General features: G+C 42.2%; 1 protein-coding gene across 2 annotated transcripts in view; it reads right to left on the reverse strand.

The window, feature by feature from the left end:
• Positions 1–22,425, reverse strand: part of GAB3 (GRB2 associated binding protein 3) — a 244,502-nt gene that overhangs the window by 151,529 nt on the left and 70,548 nt on the right. The window contains exon 1 of one of the 2 annotated variants that reach the window (XM_033946080.1): positions 6,865–6,924. The exons of the other annotated variant lie outside the window; for it this stretch is intronic. The gene's annotated coding sequence lies outside the window, so the exon portion shown is untranslated. Of the gene's footprint in view, positions 1–6,864; positions 6,925–22,425 lie in introns of those variants that run through there. 2 annotated transcript variants of the gene reach the window in all.

A 22,425-nucleotide genomic window follows, 5' to 3' on the forward strand; every position in this document is an offset into this window, starting at 1 on the left:
TATAGCCACGGTTCCATACCAAGACTGGAAATGCATTTCTACGTACAATATTGTATGAGGTCTCAGATCATTATGGACTCTTGATGCAGGCGGATACACCAAAACACCCCGTGTTGAGTCTTGATTATGTATATGAGCTATTTAAACAATTTAGTTTTATTTATTGCTGCACCAGGTCCATTTATTTTAATTGATCATCTCCGCTGTGGTGTTTAGTTTGATTTCTTGCCTTCTTCAAATTCTTTCTACATTTTCTCTATTTCTAGATAAGTCTCACAAAGTAAACATGACAAACTACTTCTCATTTAGGTTAAATTATTTTGGGAAGGGAGAGTGATTTAGCTGAGAAACATACAAATGTCTTATGATCACAAATGTCTCCTTTAGGGTTGATGGATTCCCAAATCTCTCTCCCCTCCTCCCCCTGATAGCAAATATGGACTGACAATGAGGCTATAAGTTCCGAATAGGGGCTTCTGAGCTGATCGCAGCTGCCGTGATCAGCTTAGCAGCCCCGGCAACCTACCCATGCCCTGCCGTGGTCCCCTCTTTCCCCCCGAACTGCCGCAAATAACAGCAGGAGAGATGCCCAATCTCTCCTGCTGAGGCGCACCCCTGACACCCTCACAAATACAGGCAGGAGGGATCCCAGGCCCTCCTGCCCACGGCGTACCCCCGACACCCCCACCCCCCCTTGAATACGGGCAGGAGGGATCCCAAGCACACCTCCACCCTCTTTCATATACAGCAGGAGGGATCCCAGGCCCCCCTACCCATGGTGCACCCTCCCACCCCCCTCAAATACGGGCAGGAGGGATCCCAGGCCCTCCTGCCCAAGGCGCATCCCCAACACCCCCACCTCCCCTCAAATATGGGCAGGAGAGATCCCAGGCCCTCCTTCCCACAGCGCACATGAATACATGACCCTGCCCCATTGTGCCTCCAGCCCCACCCCATTGCACCCCCACAAAGCCTCTCTTCTTCTGGATGAGCTCCAGCTGCGTCTGGAGGGTCTAGAGCATGTGCAAATGTGTGTGACATCTGTGCATGCTCAGAGGCCCTCCAGATGCGGCTGGAGTTCATCAGGACGTTCCAAAACCCAGACAAATGCTGGATTTTGGAAAGCCCGTTTGGGAAAAAGAGACATGTCTGGGTTTCCCCGGACATCTGGTAACCCTACACATAATGTGACCATACATCCCGTTTTGAACAGGACAGTCCCGTTTTAAGATTGCCTGTCCTGTTGTCCCCACACACAGCTTTGTGACGCCGAAATATCCTGTTTTCAAAAAGAGTGTCTCGAAGCTGTGCCCAAACATTGATTGCGGAGCCCGGAATTTCTCCCTGCTTCCCTAACACCAAAGCAGCAACAGATCAGGTGCATTCAGCGACTGCACAAGCCTTCCCCCTCCCCCCCCAACGATGTCAATTCTGACACTGGAGAGAAAGTTCCTGGCCTGGAACTTCCTCTCTGATGTCAGAATTGACGTCGTTGGGGTACGGGGGGAAGGCTTGTGCAGTTGTTGCATGCACCTGGCCTGTTGCTGCTGCGGTGGCTTGGAGAAATCAATGTCGGCGTCTTGGTGGGGGTGGGGGGGGACAGGGAGAGAGAAAGATACACAGAAAGAAAGAGAAAAAAAAATGAAAGAAAGAAAGGATGCACTGTCAGAAGGAAGTGCAACCAGAGACTCATGAAATCACCAGACAACAAAGGTAGGAAAAATTATTTTATTTTCAATTTAGTGATCAAAATGTGTCAGATTTGAGAACTTATATCTGCTGTCTATATTTTGAACTATAGTTAACATGACCATACGTCCCATTTTGAACGGGAGTGGGGGTCTTGTCCCGTTTTGAGGAAAAAAATAAATGGTCACATTACCCATACATACCATGTGGCATGCTTGGGGGATGTTTGCTAAGCATTCAGTTAGGTGAGCAATACATATGCCGTAGTGTGTTATTTATGTGGTTATATTTTTAAATGTTACCCTTCCTGTCAATGCCTGAGCTAAGCACTGCTCAGGCACTAATAAGAAAGGTGATATTTAACAATGAGCTATGGACTACTACTGCAGTTTTAATACAACAATAATTTGTATACTCATTAATTACAGCATGTTGCAGTATTTTTTGCGATAATTTCACTTGGGCTATATTGTGTGACTTTCTGCATAGGTCCCTCAGCATGTAAACCTCTTCCTGGTTTCTATGCTTGATGAGTTTCTCATTGAAGAACTTTGCTTGGGGGAAATACACAAAACAGAGGGTGTTCCAGTTACTGAAAACAAAGCTCATTAATCGAGCTGACTCAGCAGTTTCACTATATGAAAGCTTTGAGAGAATGGATAGTACTGGAGTTTAAGTCTCTGAGGCCTAGCTTTTCAAAAAAACAGGTAAAAAAACAATGGGCTGCTGTCACAGCCATTATAGTAGTGATTTAAAAAAAGCGAGTCATTCTAAAAAAAAATGCTCAGGCAAATGAGGTTGGCGGAGAGTAGCCAAAACTCGCTGAATTAGCAAGTGTTTATCGCTAATTAGAGGGATGGGCACATGCGAAGAATAATAATTTTAAAAAACCCACAACAGCGGGAGAGATGCCCAATGTCTTCCGCAGCCAAATAACAACCAACACCCAACCTCCCCTTGGCAGCGGGAAGTTGCCTACCTCTCCTGCCAAACTGACACCCTCCATAGCGGGAGCGATGCCCAATCTCTCCCACTGCCAACCAAGACCCCCCAACTCCCCTCAGCAGCGGGAGAGTTGTCCATGATCTCCTGCCCAACCGACCTCCCCCCCCCCCCCCCGCAGCGGGAGAGATGCTCAATCTCTCCTACCATCAACCAACACCCCCTCCCAACTCCCCTCAGTGGGAGAGTTGCCCATGCTCTCCTGCCACCACGCAACCCCTTCCCGTGCCTCCGACAACCCCCACCCTCTCCCCCTTACCTTATTTTCAGCCAGAAGAAGAGAGGCTTTGTTGGGGTGAGAGAGACCGGGCATCTCTCACACTGTGTAGGGGGAGGGGCCAGATGGGCGGGGAGAGCATGAACAACTCTCCCGCTGCTGAGGAGAGTTGATGGGGGCTGGTTAGTGGCAACGCAGCAGGAGAGAGAGGGCATCTCTCCTGCCGAACTTCAATTTGGGATTTTTTTTTTCTCAAAACACAGAGATGCGTTTTTCATAGTGCTGTTGCTGTACCGGCACCCCTGGACCAGTCGCTGAATTTTGTTGCCAAAGCTGATGCCGCTCTTGGAGAATGGCTCGGCTATTTTTAACAATCCACCGGAGTGCTCATTTGAATACTGAAGAGCCCATTTCCATGGCAGTGTCAGAAACTGATAGAAAACTCGCATAAGACTGGCATAAACCGTTTTGTTAACACTATGCAACAGAGGTTTTGAAGCATGAATTGTAGTGGGTGTTCTATAGTGATATAGTCTTTGCCTTGATGAAGTCTTGCAAGGACATGAGAAAAGTGCATGGAAAGCATTGAAGAATTTAATCGAGAATTTTCTGGGAAATAGGAAGGCACCAGACTATGTCCAAATGGTGGCAACAATACTTAACGCATTCTGTGATCTCAAATGAAACATGTCACAAAAATATCATTTTTTTTCACTCGCATCTCCTCCTGCCGGAACCCCCTACCCCCAGGTCCCCATACCCACACATATACATCAAGTACATCAATTCCACAGTTTCCTCTTTGTTTTGGTAAATTATTTAACAACAGTAAAATTACTCCCTTTTTATGCTTTCACATTTAACAAATTACATATGTCACATGATAAACAGTCCCCAAGAGTTACAAAAATCCAGGCAGAACTGACCACAAACCATGAAGAACCTTAGAAACCCACTGTGCTTAGCAACTCTTTGTGGCTTCTTCAATTTTAGTTAAAGATCCGCACCAGTAATCTCAACTATAATCCACCAAATTCTAGACTTTCTCCTATTTAACAAAAATGATATTTTTGTGTTTGTTGTACCTCCTTAGATTTGCTTTATTACCTTTTGAGCTGGGATGAACTGCAGCTTGCCACAGTAGATTTGCTGGTTACTGTGCCCATTTCCCCTCTGCACAGAGGTCTTTCAAAATGTGTTTACAGATGGTTTAAACCGTTGACTACTGGGTCTGCATTAAACTTCCTTGTCAAAGGAAGGAGGCAGGGAGGAACAAAAGCTTTTGAGTAGAAGTGTGTTCAAGAGTTCTTTTTCACTTATTGAAAATTGGAACCCAGAGACAAAAACAACAAAGAAAAGGTACACTCTAAATGCAAAGCGTTATGTATTTAAAAATTTGCAATAGCAAAAGGCTCTATGGAGGAATGGAACTCTGTACACAGGGCTCTTGGCATTGTTAGGGGCCCTTTTACCAAACAGCGGTAAAAAGTGGCCTTAGTAGGGCCTTAAGCAGGTCTTTCCTGTGTGCTAAGACCATTCTTACCAATGTGGTAAATTTTAGTATTAATGGCCACAGGCTAATTTTTCCATTGGCACATGGACACTACAGAAACAAGACAGAAAGAAGATTGACTCATTTGAGCTTTGGTGCTGGAGAAGGATTTCATGCGTGCCGTGAACCACCAGAAGAACTAACAAATTGATTCTGGAAGAAATCAAAGCCCAATTTATGAAGTTACGACTGTCTTGTTTTAGTCACACTGTCAGAAGAGAAAGATCATTGGAGAAGGACATCATGTTTGGGAAGATCAAAGAAACCAAGTGAAGAGGATGATCTGCAATCAGATGAATGGACATGTTGAAAACAACTATGGGGATGATGTTAGAGGACCTTACCGGACTAGCATAAAACTGATTTATTTTTAAATCTGTAATTCATCAAGTTGCTGACTCGAACACGAGAGTCAATGGCACCTAACAAGGACTAATCAATGCACAACAATGCCCACATGCTAACTGATTACCACAGAACACACCCACTCTCCGCTCTCAGCCCTGATGTTCTGCAATGGTCATTTAACTTAGATACCTAAATCTAGACAAAGAAATTACAACCAAAATCTATTTGTTTATTTATTTAGATTAAATTTCCCACCCTTCCCTATATACTTCAAAGTGTGCTAATCTAAAAATAGTTCAACAAATACAACGTTAAAATGAAGTAAACCCCCATGAAAACCTATCCATGTTACAGAAAGTTAAAATCCTACATTTGGGTGAAAATGTTCAAAATTTAGGGCCCCATTTTACAAAGCACCAGTAGCGATTCTCCCATGGCAAATGCACACCCCATATGAATTGAATGGGCTTCAATACATTTGCCGCACCAGGACTTGCTACCGTGGCTTTGTAAAGGGCGCCTATAGGCTGCTTAAATGTAGGCACATATTTACAAAAGTGGGCTAAGCATTTAGGGCCAGCTTCTATAAAGGACATAAAAACTAGGCACCATCGGGCACCAATTCAGGCGTCCAAATTAATTAACTAGACAAATAGTAATAATAATCTTTATTCTTATATATTGCCCTACCATATGTTCCAGATGGTTCACATCAAAGAAGGTCTGTACAATCAGTGAAGCATACATATAAGCAAGAGATACAACAATATTCAAGTTACAAATTTATGAAACAGGTAGGTATTTAGTAATTTCCTAGACAGCAGCGCCTAGGAGAAACCGGTATTCATACAGGGTACTCTCCTACCGCTGGAATAATTATTCTGCTGCTGCGATGTGCCTTTGCCGACCCAGATCAGATACCATCCGAAAGTGGGCAGATGTGCACAGAGCCAAAACAATCTGAGAGGCCCTTAAGGATGGGTTGCATGAGAGCAGGACGCAGAACAGATGAAAATCAGCAATTCAGAAGAGGCAGAAACTGAGCCGAAGACTGACGTGCAGAGTGAAATCTGCCGCCTCAGGGGTTCCAGGAAAAGCCTGAACGCTGCACTGCTGCCGATATGATAGAAAACTGGGTGCCTATCTGATTCTCTAATACAGTGGCCCCCAATTGTTTGACACCAAGGACTGCTTTTATAGAAGCACATTTTTCCAGGGACCGGTAAGGGGAGGGGGGGCGTAGGATTCGGGGCAGGTTCATAGGGCAGTTTTATATACAATATACATTACATTTCTTATTAAGTTATAATATCGTAATAGAAATTATATAACTTACCATAATGCAGAATCAGTGGGAGCCCTGAACTTGCAGAACCCTAATGACCCTGCCAACCCATCCCACTGCACAGCTTCTTTCCATCTCTCCCTCTCATCCCCCACGTGCATCAGAACCCCGATGACCCTGCCAACCCATCCCCCTGTACAGCACCTTTCCATCTCTCCCTCCCATCCCGCCCAGCAGAAACCGCTGACCCTCCCACTGCGAGGCCGACATACCTCCATTCCAAAAAGCAGTGGCGGTAGCACTGAACAGGCTGCTTCGCTGCCATCCCCGCCTTTCCTCTGCCACCGAATCACTGATGATGGCTGTGGATCACTGTAGGGCGTGCATCTGATCAGATCATTTGCATGCAGAATCTGTTGTGAATCGGTCGCTCGGCAAAACTCGGCCAAAGAATCGCCCAACAACGATCCAGATCGGTGAGCTTAGTGAATGTATAGGCCATAGTGGAAGACCTTACACTCTATATGACCTGCCTTGAGCTATTACTTTCAATATGTGAGCTGTATACTGTTCCTAAAAATTTTATTTACCATATTTGCTGGCGTATAGGATGCAGCGGCATATAAGACACACCCCTTCTTATACACATTTTTAAGAAAAAAAATAATTTTGTTCATTTTTTCATGATATTTCCATAATGATTAACTGTACTAAATTTATATCTATTTATGTCTACAAAAAACGTAACTAGGGAACACTGTAGTTAGGTACCTTTTAATCTTCATCCTCAAAACCAGAAACAACGTGACACAGACTTTGCAGCTTCTGAGAGAGAGCAGAGACAATGTGATGTGGGTGTACAATGCGTACTTGTGAGACCTAGAGGCGTCTGAGAGAAAGCAGGAACAACATGACAGTATATTAATATAAACCAGAAGTTTTAGACTGACTGAAAATTTCAACTCAGAATTTTGATTACCGGCGCATAAGACGCACCCATTTTAAGCGTATTTTGAGGGGAAAAAAGTGCATCCTATACACCGGCAAATACGGTAATAACCGCAAATGTGGAATTTTGTGAGGGTTTTTTTTTACCATTTGCTGGTGTATCCTTATTAGATCTTTCTTTTGGTGAATTGCAGTTTTACTATTGCCATTTACCAGAATCGGAGTAACATATTAAATCTTAAGAAAACTGTTTTACTCAAAAGTAAACTATGTTTAAAAGAAAACAAAATTGCCAGCCGAGGGACAGGATAAAGTCAAATAAGTTTTCAGAAAGAAGCAGATAAGGAAAGCAGAATGCGCTATCTACATTTATCAGTTCTCTCCTCCACGCAGCTACAAAATACCACCAAGCTTATCAGGGCAGTTTTCCAGAAAAGAAACGTCATGAAAAATGGGCTGAATACCTAGAAATGAAAGACAGCCTCCAAAGCAAGTGTTTTTCTCCTCAGAGAAACCCTGCAGTTCAAAGATGCGAGCCACTACGAGACATTTTAAATTGGTCAATGGAGCCAGAATCCGACTTTCAAAATTTTTAAGTACTACGGGGGTCTTTTACTAAAGGCATGCTAGCTGATTCAGTGCGCTAAATGCTAATGCGTCCACAGAATATAATAGATACGTTAGCATTTAGCTATACGACAGCCTTCTAGCGACACAGGCAGCGAAAATTGACCCCACCATCACCAAACTGATGATCAAAACAACAGACATCAAAGTGTTTCGAAAAGAAATCAAAACATTTCTATTTAAAAAACACGTCACCACTAACTAATCTCCTCCCCCTTCGCACAAGCTCACCTTCTAACACATTAGTCAACACCTAGAACCTTCCAAAAATATTCTGATTCCTAAATAAGCATCTACCTTCAATAACCAACAAACTTCCTCCTTCATTGTTAGGTAACTTTTTTTTCTGTAACCAGTATATACTGATATTCTCCACTGTACCCTGTTATAACTTGATTCTCTACTCTGAAATTCTTTCGGAAAAATCCAGATATCCTATAATTTATAATCCTCTACCACACCATGAACCAATGTTAAGTACATGAATCAATGTTATGTTATGTAATTCTCTCGGTAATGTCCAGATCTCTTCTAATTTGTAATCCGCCTAGAACCGCAAGGCACAGGCGGAATAGAAATCACTAATGTAATGTAATGTAAATCGGCTAGCACGCCTTAGTAAAAGACCCCCTATATTTCTTGGACATTTGCTGTAGAATTTGAAGGCTGCAAGGTGGAAGGACAAAACCATTTTTCTAGGTACAGAGTTACTGCAGCACTCCAGTGCTTCAAACATATCTCCAATCTAATACCAAACTTCTATCACAGACTCAGAGTTGAAGTGTCTACTCGAAGAAGAAAACATGTTTTTCTTTTTTCTGAAACTTGGCATTTCACCCAAAATAACGCGTGTTAAGAAATGGCTGTGCCATGGCTAAGCATCACCTGATAAAATGATGCTAAAAGTATGATAAACACACAATCCCACAGTTCAATTTAGTTGCCGTACTGCAAATAGTTAAAATACAGTATCTAAGAAGTTTACAATCATAAAAATATTAAGGGAACTGAAAAGGTGTAATAAACATAAGTAAACTGTAATACAATTTTCACATTATAAAGGAGGAGGATAAAATCCTTATACCTCACTCTCGTACATACGCATGCCCAGCAAGACTTGTCAATACCGACAAGAAAAGTGCTTAGGCTCCAGAGAGTCAGGGCAGGGTTTTTCTCCTGCTCAGGACCAAAACAGTGGAACAAGCTTCCATCTTATCTTAGACAACAGAGAAGGTTAAGTACGTTGAAAAAGCTATTGAAACGTCATTTGTTTTGCCTTATGAAATATGCTAGTTGAAAATCGTAGCAATGACAGAATTGTACTGTTGTTTTAGTAACCGGGTTGGTTGTGGAAAGAAGAAATTAATGACTGTATATTAATGTTGAATTTCATGACTTTGGTGTATGTTTATTTATTTTTAAAATTTATCAACCATCTATATCTAGGCAGCATTTCAATAACAACATGCACAGAATATGACAAACAGGACTTTTACAAGCATGTTGGGTTACAGGTGAATAATCGCATTTTAAATAGATCTTTACAGTACAATTCATCTTAAAACCAGCATTCAACGTTTCAACTATTGAAATGCTTCTAAAAATAGTATGGTTTTAAAGATTTTTTGAACTTCTGAATATCTGATAACACTCTTAGCGGTCCAGTTAATTTGTTCCACAGAATTAGCACACGTTACGATTTAGTGCGCGCTAAAACAGCTACCGCACCTTAGTAAAAGGACTATTTTATGTAGTAAGTCAATTTTATTGTGTATGTTTAACTGTACTCTGCTTTGATAAAGGCGGATTATAAATAAACAAAATGGGAAAAACCTAAAAAAGCAACTAAGATACACAAGGAGAGTAGGGTGTGCTAGGATTAAACGAGACATCAGTAACAAAGGCATATCAGGACAACCTCAAGTATAGCTAATTAAGAATACAGGCTGCACTCTGACAGGCCAGTTTAAAATAATAGGTGTTAAGCATTGTCTTAAAGGTCTTCAATAATTCTCTTTACAAAGCTCTAGGAATAAGAGAGGGTGGATGATTTATGGCTTCTTCCTCATTTACCACTAACAGGAAAACTGGAAACTATATGGCGGGAAGTATCTTCTTTGGGGATTGCTGCATTGATTGTGGAGAATGGGTACAAGATACTCATGCGCTGGTACTATACCCCCGTACTCCTCACGAAAATGGAAAGGGGAGGAGAGGATTTCTGCTGGAGAGAGAGTGCATTGCGGAGGTGGAGTCCTACCTCTACATGTGGTGGGATTGTTTGTTGCTTTGTGGGTTTTGGGGCAAAGTTTATGGGGAACTCTCCAGGATATTGGGTAAAGACTTGCCTGACTCATGGTCTTAGGCGCTTTTGTCTTGGCATGAGCTAGATTTGGAACAGGGAGTCTAGCTTTTGTAAATTAGCTCTTACGGCTGCACGTATTGTGATTGCAGCTCACTGGAATCAACTTGTGGCACCGAATTGGCAGATGGTGGTACAGAAACTCCAACAGTGCAACATATGTATCAACTGACTGCCCTTCAACATGGGAAAAGGCATAGCTAAGATCAAATCTGGAGGAGTTTTTGCTTACGGGTCTAGTCTGAGTACTTTGGGTGGTTGGGAGGTGGGGTTAGGAGATTCCTGTTTTGGGTTTTGAGTATTCTCTTCACCTATGGGGAGGGAGGGTGGAATAATTTTGGGAGGTGATGTAGGGGAATATAGTAATTATATGAAGATGTATGCTACATCTATATCTGTTTATGTGATCATGGGCTTGACTGTTTTTGCAATGTTGTATATGCAGTGCTTCCTGTTGATGTTGTTTCTGTGAATTGGTGGTATGTACCTCAATAAAAAGCCCTTCAATTTAAAAAACAAACTGTCCTTGTGAATCCACCTCCTCTGCTGTTGGCCTCTAAGAGAAGAAGTGGCTGATGCAAGCCCTCATATCTATACCAGTCAACAAGACAAAGAGAATTTAGGGTAGGGCCTTGCTGTAGCTGAAAGTGCCATGGCAGTTCTCCCTCCTCATCTGTCAGCAAAAGAAGCATCCAATTCACCCCCAGCAATCAACAACAACAAAAAAGGTCCGTATTAGGCAACTGGAGTACATACGGTAGAAACCCCAAAATAGACTGCATACATACAGCTTCATGCATTTTAGACTTGCCAAAGACCCCTGTTTATATCATAGAAGGGCAACATTTATTTATTTAATTTGTTTTCTATCCTGTTGTCCCCAAAGAGCTCAGAATGGTTTGCAGGTTAAAACATACATATTATATAGTTAACAGGTTATAATTTGACATAATTAACAGTACAAGTTTACAATACAAGATTGTATCCTAACTTGATACAAACTAGGGGTCTAATATCAACAAATATAGAGTTTCCAGGTTACAATTTGCCATAGTTATCCTTAACAGTGCATGTTTTTTCAATACAAGTTTTTATCCTAATGTAACACATTGGGATCTAGTGTCACTGTACATTTCTCAGTAATCAATTGGTCATGGGCAAGTAATGGCTGTTACTCCTCCTCCATTTTTGTGTATACGGAAGCCTGCTAAAGCTTGATAGCCTAAGGTAGTGGTCCCCAACCCTGTCCTGAAGGACCACTAGCCAGTCGGGTTTTTGGGATAGTCCTAATGAATATGCATGGAGCAGATCTGCATTCCTAACATCTTAATTACATGCAAATCTCTTTCATGCAAATTCATTAGGGCTATCCTAAAAATCCAACTGGCTGGTGGTCCTCTAGGACAGGGTTGGGAACCAATGGCCTAAGGGACATATCATACCTAGTGTAACTCCATCATTGTCTTTAGACCAGGTTTTAGTAATCAGGAATATGTCTCAGTTTTTATCTGTGAGATCATTTAGTATAATGCCTTTGTTATTTACTGATCTGGCATTTATGAAGCATGTAGGGCATTTCAATAATCCAACCAATACTAATATTGCCTCTTGTATTTTTGTCTTTGCGTTCTGAGGGAGAAGATGGTACAAGGTAGGGTTTAAGAACAGTCCCTCACTGAAGCGAAGCTATTTAAGAATAAGATGTTAAGATGTTTGTCCAGGAAGGCAGGGTTCAAACAGAAAGCAGGAAGTGAAAAGCCCTCTAGCATAACAGGACAGGGAAGCCCTGAGCGAGAATTCTCCCAGGGTTTTCTTGCTTGGCCTCAGCAGCACCTGAAGGGAATTCCCTAGAATAGGAATGGCCCTAGTTCAGATATTTCATCCTGTGTTGTAAGAAGTAAATCTATGATTGAAGAGACTTTATTAGAATTTAGAAGTACCAACTTTGTTTACATAAATACAATGTTTTGACTTTTACCTACAACCTGTGTGCTGCATTTTGTGAGGTCCTGTAGCCAGCTGTTAATCCATGCTACTACACTTTCATTCTAGCTTAGGTCTTCAGCAGTCTCCCCCTATCCACCATGACTCTTCAATCTATTTTGCACACTAGTACTGCTTTGCTTTACTCTGTGGTTATTTTAAAGTGTCAACACTCTAGCTTCTTTCTGTAGCATTCTTCGGTGCACGGTCTGGGCTCAGAAATGGGAACTCACCACCTCTCTATCCAAGCTTGCAACAGATAGGGGGAAGTGGATGAGAGGAAGAGCATTTCTCAACAAAGAAAATGTATTTGGAAATGCTCACCTCTTTGAAAATGAAAATTTTGAAGGCGGGCTAGTAGGGATCATTCGCTGGTGAACAGTGTTATGGACCTGCATGGGAAGATATTTGGCGGCTCTCCTTCAGCTCATTTGGATCCAAAGTGGTACTGTCTTAAAAATTTGTGATCACTGATGTAAGACCTCTGAGGCTAACCTTTCTTATCAGAGCTCCCTTCGTTTATGTTTCTCAAGTTGGTCCTAGAGTACCTCCTCCAGTGCATGCAAATCTATTTATTTAATCTATCTTATTTATAAAATATTTATACACTACCTTCCTGGACAACCATTTAAAGCAGTTCACAATCCACACTAATAAATACATTAAAATCTCAATCACTTGACAAAAACAGCATAGTAAAACAATAAATTAAAATATAGTAAAAACACCTGTGATCATTCCAGGTAAAAAAAAATCTCTCATGCACATTCATTGTGGATACTGTAAAAATCAGTTTGTCTAAGGCAGATGTCGGCAATCTGTGGCTTGCAAGCCACAAGCAGCTCTTTTTCTGTGAGGCTGTGGCTCTTCTATAGATCGGTAGGTCTGGAGGGGCTGAAGTACCTGGTGGTCCAGTGTTTGGTCTTCGTGGCAGGAGCACGGCCCTCTCACTGCTGCCTCCTCATGGCTGCCTTCTAAAATAGCTGCTATGACTTCTTGCGGCAGCTCGGGTTACTACAGAAAATGCAACGAGCAGCTGTGAAAAGTCACGACAGCCATTTTAGAAGGCAGCCATGAGAAGGCGGGAGCTAGAGGACCATGCTCCTGCCACAAAGACCCCCACTTGACCATCAGGTACTTCAGTAAGCATGGGGGGGGGGGCTACCTATACATGTTGAATAGGAGGGGGTAGGGGTATTGTGAGGTTGAACTGCCATGACAGGGCTATGCTCCTGCTCCCCCCTCCGCTAGTTCCAGTACCTAAGCAGATCCTTGGGGGGGGGGGGGGGGGAGGAAGAATCATGGGGTTGGAAGGGAGATCAAAAGGTCAGGGCCTGGAGAGGGGACAAAGCCTTGGTTATGGGCTGAAGGAGGGGGAGGGAGGGATGAGAAGTGCAGAGACCTGTGAGGGGTTGGAGAGGAGAAAAGCTAGACCTTGGGGAGGGAAGAGAGTGAGAGGCCTGGAATATTTCAAAGCCCCTTCTCTACCCATTGTGGCTCTTTGTAAATTTTGGGTCAGACATTTAGGATAAAACGGCTCTGTGCTGTACAAAGGTTAGCAACCCCTGGTCTAAGGGGTTCCCCAGGAGCAGCTTGAGGAACACTGCTTTGAATTAGCAATGGTTGCAGAAATAGCTACTGTGGTGAACACTGAGCAGATCTTTGTTGCTATCAAAAATAAAGACTTGTGCTTAGTCATAGACTTACACCTAAGGCAGCTCACATGTACATAACCTTTTTGATGTGGTGAAAACCTCAGAACAAGCATCTGAAACCATATTCAAAGAAAAAGAAAGCAATTGTTTGAAGCACCAATAAAAATTTAGAAGATCATCATCCAACATGATTACAGATAAGACTATAGAACCTAGACCAGAGGTTCTCAATCCAGTCCTGGGGAAACACCTAGCCAGTTAGATTTTTAGGATACCCACAATGAATGTGCATGCAGTATCTCATGCATATACATTGTGGTATCCCTAAAACCTGAAATGGATGGGATACCAAGAACTGGGTTGGGAACCATTGACGTAGACCAGGGGTCAGCAACCCGCAGAACGATAGACACATTCAACTAGTTCGTGAAGTCACAGTCGCTCCTGCCAATTATTTTACCTCCTTCTCTACCCATTATGGCTTTTTGCTTTAAAAAGATTGTTGATTCCTGACTTAGACCTATGTTTTCCAGCCCTCTTCTGGAGGCAAGCAGTCAGGTTTGCAGTATAGCCACAATGAATATGCACAAGATTCACTAACATACACTAAGGCCCGGATTCTCCAAAGGGAGCCAATATCAGCAGTCGCCAATCATGCAATAGCACCCTATAGAGAATCGCACCTCCACGAAAGATAGGTGCCGGAAATGTAGGCCTGATTTCCGGCACCTATCTTTATTATAAATCGTGTCTACATGGGAGCTTTAGAATGCCCAAAGCCACTTTCGATGTTAGCCACACCCACAGTGGCATTCAGCAGCCTAAAGCACCTACGTAAGCGTGATTCTGGTGCGTATTATTTAGGTACTGGTAGGTGCTTTAACAGTGCTGGTTTTTTTTTGCTATTTTAAACAGCGTTTGTTGCTCTACTGGTGCCTAAATTTAGGCACTGTTTCTAGAATTTTCCCCTAAGCTTCCATTGGAAATGTAGCTCTTACATATTCATTGGCAATCCTGGAATTTTGACTGGTTTGGTATGTTTCTAGGAGACAAAGAGTTTGAAACAAACATCGACCTAGACCAATGGTTCCAAACCTGGTCCTAGAGGCACCCAGCCAGTCAGGTTTTCAGGATATCCAAGATGAATATTCATGAGAGACATTTACAGACCTCTCACTTGAATACTCATTGTGGATATCCTGGAAACCTGACCAAGGTGCCTTCAGCATAAGGTTTGGGAACCACTGACCTACAGCAAAGACTTTAATGGCCATTATCTATCAGAATATATTCTTTATCATGGCTGGATAACGGGGCCTTAACCACAGGCAATGCCTGAATCAATAAAATTTAGATGTGGGCAACTATTAAAAACTTTTAATAAAAATTAATTGTAGAACTACAAAATTTAATCATATGATTAATCATGAATATAATCATACTAAGATGATTAATCAAGAATAATCATACTAAGCATTTATGGTATCATCCAGCATTGACCTCTCTTCCCCCTTGCCATCAAGGTTCACCTCCCTCTCTCCCCCATTGCCCGATCTTTCCCCCTTACACATCACCATCATCCTATTACTCCATTTCTCTGTCTCTCTCTCCCTCATGCGGCATTACTCCATCTCTACCAACCACTATAATCCAGTTTATTGGATTACCAGACATCCAGTAAAACCTGGACATGTACAGGCTCCCAGACGGGCTTTTCAAAACCCAGCATTTGTCCGGGTTTTGAAAAGCCCCAATGAACTCCAGCCGCATATGGAGGACCTCTGAGCATGCGCAGATGATGTCACACACATTCGCACATGCTCCAGGCCCTACAGATATGACCTCATCGTAGAAGAGAAGAGGTTTGCTGGGGGCGGAATTGGGCAGGGCTGGAGGTGGAACTGGGCAGGGTCGTGTGTTCAGAGTTTTCCTTTGTAAAATATGGTAATCCTACTAGCATAGCCCTGTCTCTCTCCCACCAACACACTCACCAACATTATCCTACATGGCTGCATCTGTCTCCCTTTCCTCCCCACCCCTCCTTGTTCATTCACATGGTTGGGCTGCTGCTTCTCCCAGTCTTCACAACAGCAGGATTACAACAAATAGAAGGCAGGCAGAGAGGTATTGCCTTGTATGTGCTGACTCTGACTCTGCTAGTCCCAGAAACAGGAAGCGATACCAGAGCTTGATGTCACTTCCTAACCCCACTGTCTTCAAAGGAAATCCAATACTTGATGCGACACACACACCAATATACCTTTTCTAGAGTAGCCCCCACACACTGGAAAACGCTCCCAGATACCATAGGAGCCAGCTGTGTGAGTAACAGAGCACCCCTGATATTGAGCAAGTTCCTTCACTGTGTCCCGGGAGAGATAATCTGTATGCATTTGGCATCTCTAATCATCCTAAAATGTTGTCACTTACTATATGCTAGAATAGAATTATCAGACATCCTGGAAAACCTGGACATGTTCTCTTTTTAGAGGATTGTCCTGGCATCCAGAGGGATTTCCAAAACCTGGCAGTTTGTCTGGATTTTGAAAGTCCTGAGCTCAGAGGCCACTTCTGGAAGTCTTTGTGCATGCACAGCTGTCACTGTGCTGACATCATATGGTCAACGTCTGTGCATGCCCGAAGGCTTCCAAATGCAGCCTTTGAGCTCGGGGAGGCTTATGTGGGGGCGTGGCTGGGGGAAGGAATGGGGCGGAGCCAGAATGGGTTGGGACTGGGGCGGAGCAAGGCATCCTTTTTTTTCAAAGAGGAAATCTGGCAACCCTAAGCTAGAAACAATTTACCCAATGCAAGACTTTCTATTTCAGGAAGCAGGTGGAAGCCTGGCTCTTCTCCCAGCCTTTTAAAGAAAGAAGCAACTAACTAGACACACTCACAAGAACTAAAACTGGCTGCTCATTCTGTAGCAGGCCTTGCGTATCCACTACTGCTCTAGCTGAAATCATTTTCATGCAGCTTTTCCGACTCCCTGTGTAATGTTTCCTTATGATAATTATGTGTATCTTCTAATCTGAACTCCTACTATTGTCTCTTATCTATGTGTTCCATCTTTGCTTACCCTCTCTGCAATTAAGATGTTTTATTGTGGTTGTGTTAACATTGTAAGTAGTTTACTATGCTCTAGTGTGTACTGTTATTTGAATGCTTTTTACTGGTATAATAACATATTGTCCATGTCTAGAATGTCCTTGCTATATATGTGGTAAATATATTCTGATAAATAAATATTTGTCTGATGGGATTATTACGGGTAGGCTGTATATTTCTCTATGAAAGTAGCCCTTCAAAAGATCTCAACTACTAGTTGAGAACATAACATAAAAAAAGGCAACAATGACCCCCCGTCAGTCCTGTTCTAACATTACCATTTAATTAAAAAAGGAGCCATGATTTTCTTGTCTCTGAGAAAGCCTGCAGAACATCTCACTAGCAGCTCTTTAAGCCTTCCAATGCTTTGTCTTCCTGCATATTGACAATGTTAATTTTGGTGTGTGACACTGCTGTTTTAAGAACAATGCTCGGTTCTTGCTGTTTCAAACATACATGTGCTTGAAATGAGTTAAAGAAACACTTTGCACGGCCTTTGCACTGACACACTATGCAAATTTTACACGAAACAAACTGCACACTCAGAGGTGCTTTTACTAAATTGTAATGAAAAGTGGCCTTAGTGTACCCATGCTTGGGCTTTTCCTGGGTTCCAAGACCAATTTTACTGTAGCTGTAAAAATGGTCTTTTATCTATTCTTTATATTAATGATCATGAGCTAACGCTGCCATTAACATGCAGCCATTACACAAAACTATCACATGTCGTAAATACTTACTAACACCCATTTTGTAGGCAGTAAGGCCCTGATTTTATAAAAGGTACTTAAAGTTAAGCACCTAGATCAGCATGTCTAGCCAATCTAAGTGCCTTATTTAAGAAGCTTAATGAGCACTGATAAAAAGCAACTAACACTTTATAACTGGCTTAAATAAAAATTAATCAGGTGGTAGATGCCTACCAGAAAGTAGGCATGATTGTGGGGATGCTTTGCAGGTAGGCACCTAAAATGGACTTAGGCGCCTGTATTTAGGCCAAGAAAACTCTGCCATAAATAGAGTACGCCTAAGGTTAGGACCATTCTGAGCTCTCCTGGAAGAATGGTATAGAACAGACATGAGCAACTCCGGTCCTCGAGGGCCGGAATCCAATCGGGTTTTCAGGATTTCCCCAATTAATATGCATTGAAAGCAGTGCATGCAAATAGATCTCATGCATATTCATTGGGGAAATCCTGAAAACCTGATTGGATTCCGGCCCTCGAGGACCAGGGTTGCCCGTGTCTGGTATAGAACATTGAATGAATAAATAAAGAAATATGATGTGCAGTCATGAAACTTACAAGTTACTCCACACTTTTCTTGACACTTTTGTTTCAATGAGGCAAATGCATCTAGTAAATGGGCACAAGAATAGGGAAACCAAGCCATTGTGACTTCACTGATGAGGTTGACTCTTAAGCACTGGTTGAATGAGGCATTATGACATCACAATACGAGGGGCTGCTGAAAAGTTCTCCGCCTATCCAAGAAAAGAATGGGGAGAGTGTGGTGCAGTGGTTAAAGCTACAGCCTCAGAACCCTGTGGTTGTGGGTTCAAACCCATGCTGCTCCTTGTGACCCTGGGTGAGTCACTTAATCTCCCCATTGTCCTAGGTACATTAGACAGATTGTGAGTACACTGGGACAGGCAAGGAAAAATGCTTGAGTACCTGAATAAATTCATGTAAACTGTTCTGAGTGAAGTTCCCTAGGAGAATTGTATAGAAAATTGAATAAATAAATAAAGCAATGTATAATTCACATATAGACATTAAGTTATAGAATGAGGAAGTAGGTTTGGTGTGGGAGGGGTTATAAGATAGGGAGAAAAATGTTCCACATGTAGTTGTGAAAGAAACTTCATGGCACCAGATCCCAGCTCTAGTTCAGCATGAGGTAGAAATATAAAAGCACAGGAGGAAATTGTAAGATGAACAAATTAAAATAATCTAAAATAACAAAATCTTGATTCATTCCAATGCATTAACTTTTGGACTAAATTCTGTCAAAATATTCTTTAGAAATTAAAGTATGTACTCATTACAATGTTCTATGGAACAATTATATATCATACCAGATATTGTCTTTCCTTTAGTCACAGCAGATGAATCCAGAGATAAGTGGATTGTGTCTATCCATCAGCAGGCAGAGATAGAAAGTAGCAAGCTGCGTTCTGTCCTATAAAGGATGGTATGCTCACTGGTAAGCTAGTATTCTTCATAACCAAGCAGTAGGATCAACTGAACAGGCCAATCGGCAAAGAGCTCCTTCCTCACTGTGCCACTACAAACAGGGACAAATAAGGTCAGACCTATTGTCCACCAAGCCCAGTAGCCCATTCTCAAGGTGGCCAATCCAGGTCACCTGGCCAAATCCCAAGGAGTAGCAACATTCCATGCTACCAATCCAAGGCAAGCAGAGGCTTCCCCCATGTCTTAATAACAGACTATGGACTTTTCCTCCAGGGATTTATCCAAACTTTTCTTAAAACCAGCTACGCTATCCGCTCTTACCACAACCTCTGGCAATGCGTTCCAGAGCTTAACCATTCTCTAAGTGAAAAAATATTTCCTCCTATTGGTTTTAAAAGTATTTCCCTGTAACTTCATCAAGTGTCCCCTAGTCTTTGTAATTTTTGATGGAGTGAAAAATTGATCCACTTTTCCTAGCTGAAGAGCCCTAACCTTTCTAGTCTTTCCTCATACGAGAGTTCCATCCCCTTTATCATCTTGGTTGCTCCTCTTTGAACCTTTTCTAGCACCACTATATCTTTCTTGAGATAAGGAGACCAGAATTGAACACAATACTCCAGGTGAGGTCGCACCATGGAGCGATACATAGGCATTATAATATCTTTAGTCTTTTAGGGGACATTGCTGTGAACAAGGCTGCCCTGTAAACATCTAAAAGCTAAGTTACTCAGCATTTCATATTCTGCTCTTTTGACTGGTTTTCAGCATTATATCTGCTTAATTTCTCTTCTCCTCCCTGTTTCTTATTAAAAAAAATATAAAAAAGCACAAAAAAATCCTTCTCTTTCCTCTGTTAAATCTTATTTCCTCTTCCTGCATTTTTGTTTAAAATACTGTGTTTTAGGTGGTATAAAGCCTATATTTCTGGTGCCTGTGGCTCAGGGTGACTAAAATAGGGAAAAATCTGTTATAGGGTAGCACTGATAGAACCTGCAGTCTTGTTTAAAATACTGTGTTTTAGGTGGTATAGAGCCTATATTTCTGGTGCCTGTGGCTCAGGGTGACTAAAGTAGGGAAAATCTGTTATAAATCCTGTGTTTTAGGGTAGCACTGATAGAACCTGCAGTTTTGTTTAAAATACTGTGTTTTAGGTGCTATAGAGCCGATATTTCTGGTGCCTGTGGCTCAGGGTGACTAAAGTAGGGAAAATCTGTTATAAATCCTGTGTTTTAGGGTAGCACTGATAGAACCTGCAGTTTTGTTTAAAATACTGTGTTTTAGGTGGTATAGAGCCTATATTTCTGGTGCCTGTGGCTCAGGGTGACTAAAGTAGGGAAAATCCTGTTATAAATCCTGTGTTTTAGGGTAGCACTGATAGAACCTGCAGTTTTGTTTAGGTGGTATAGAGCCTATATTTCTGCCTTACTAGTAGTCTTACTTATAGTCCCACCAACCCCAGGGACCACTATTCATATATAGAGACCCATATAATCAGGACTACTCAAATCAAGTCACTTCACAACCAATCAAGATGACCTTTATTCTATGCAATCACTGTGGTGCTTTAATTCCAAGACATACTATTTGGAGGCTTAAGGCTTGCCCCATCTGTCTTCAACTTGCCAGTATTAAGGAGGAGCTCTGCAAAGTTAAACAGGAATTGAATACAATTAAAGCAGCTTCCATCACTCCACAAAATCACACCAACTTACCACCTCTACCTCAAAGAATAAAACAGCCCAGGAATAAATGGGTCACAGTAGGCTCAGGAAGACTGCGACATGTAACACAGAAACATCCACCTTCACTAATATTACCTCTACAGAATTCCTTCGCTCCACTAGTGCACTGCGATACTCAGGAAAACAGAAGGGAGGTGGGACTGGAACCAATGAAGGTAACTCAAGAGAACAAGCGCACCCTAAGTACAAATAAAAAAGCCAAAAACAGAAAACTATTACTGTTGGGGGATTCTATCATCAGAGGCATTAACCTTGGAACACAAGGCGAGGAGACCAAAATAGTGAAATGTCTTCCAGGATCCTCAGCTACCAGGAGTTCCAGGCAAATACTGACTATAATTAAGGAAGAAACTAAGGATTTTAACACTGATGTTGTTATCCATCTGGGAACAAATGACCTGGCCAACAACTCCACACTTGCAGCACAGAAAGCTTTTCGGGAGCTTGGTGAGGGCGTGAAACCTTTTGTAAAGACTTTAGCTTTTTCTGAAATACTGCCTGCATATGGAAAAGGAGAGCAAAGAATGAAAAACACAGAGGACTTTAATAGATGGCTCAGAGCCTGGTGTCATCAAGAAGGCTTCAGGTACATAGGAGGATGGGGAAATACATGGAAGGACAAGAAGCTATATTGCACTGATGGGCTACATATTACTACAGCAGGAAAAAGAAACCTTGCAGAGAAATTTAGACAATATTTTTCTAGGCATTTAAACTAGAAGGTGGGGGTGGTGTATGTACGAAGGACAATTATAGAGACCACCCCCGGCAAAAGAAAAGATGTGATAATAGTAAAGGCTGCAACATAAGCAATATCAGCAACTCATTTCTTAGTATTGCAACGGAAAGTGAAACGACACAAAAATCCATATGAAAAAGGAGATTATCGCTGAAAAATAGCTGGAAAGCGATGACCACAAATGCTCGCAGTCTAAGCAACAAAGTTCATGATCTGCAAGCCCTGATATTAGAGGCAGATCTAGATATTGTTGCTATCACAGAGACATGGTTCAGTGAATCACATGGATGGGATGCAAACATACCGGGATATAATCTTTTTAGGAAGGACAGAGATGGTCATAAAGGTGGAGGAGTAGCTCTCTATGTAAAGATCAATATCCAAGCGACCGAAATGCAAGGGACCTGGGGAGAGGAAGAAGCAATATGGATTGCTCTGAAAAGAGAAGATGGAACTTCTATCTACGTGGGTGTAGTCTACAGACCTCCGACTCAATCGCAGCAAATTGATAAGGATCTGATTGTGGATATCCAAAAGTTTGGAAAGAAAGAGGAGGTTCTGCTGTTGGGAGATTTCAACCTGCCGGATGCGGACTGGAATGTTCCGTCTGCGGAATCGGAAAGAAGTAGGGAGATTGTGGATGCCTTTCAAGAGGCTCTGCTCAGACAAATGGTGACGGAACCTACAAGGGAAAAAGCGATATTGGATCTGGTCCTCACAAATGGAGAGAGTATCTCTAATGTTCGAGTGGGTGCTCACCTGGGTAGTAGCGATCATCAAACGGTTTGGTTTGATATAACGGCTAAAGTGGAGAGCGGCCGCACGATACTTAAAGTCCTAGATTTCAAACGTACGGACTTTAATGCAATGGGAAAGTACCTGAAGAAAGAGCTGTTAGGATGGGAGGACATAAGAGAAGTGGAAAGACAGTGGTCTAAGCTGAAAGGAGCGATAAAAATGGCTACGGACCTTTATG

Source organism: Geotrypetes seraphini, chromosome 5, assembly GCF_902459505.1.
Source record: "Geotrypetes seraphini chromosome 5, aGeoSer1.1, whole genome shotgun sequence".
Taxonomy (NCBI): Eukaryota; Metazoa; Chordata; class Amphibia; order Gymnophiona; family Dermophiidae; genus Geotrypetes; species Geotrypetes seraphini.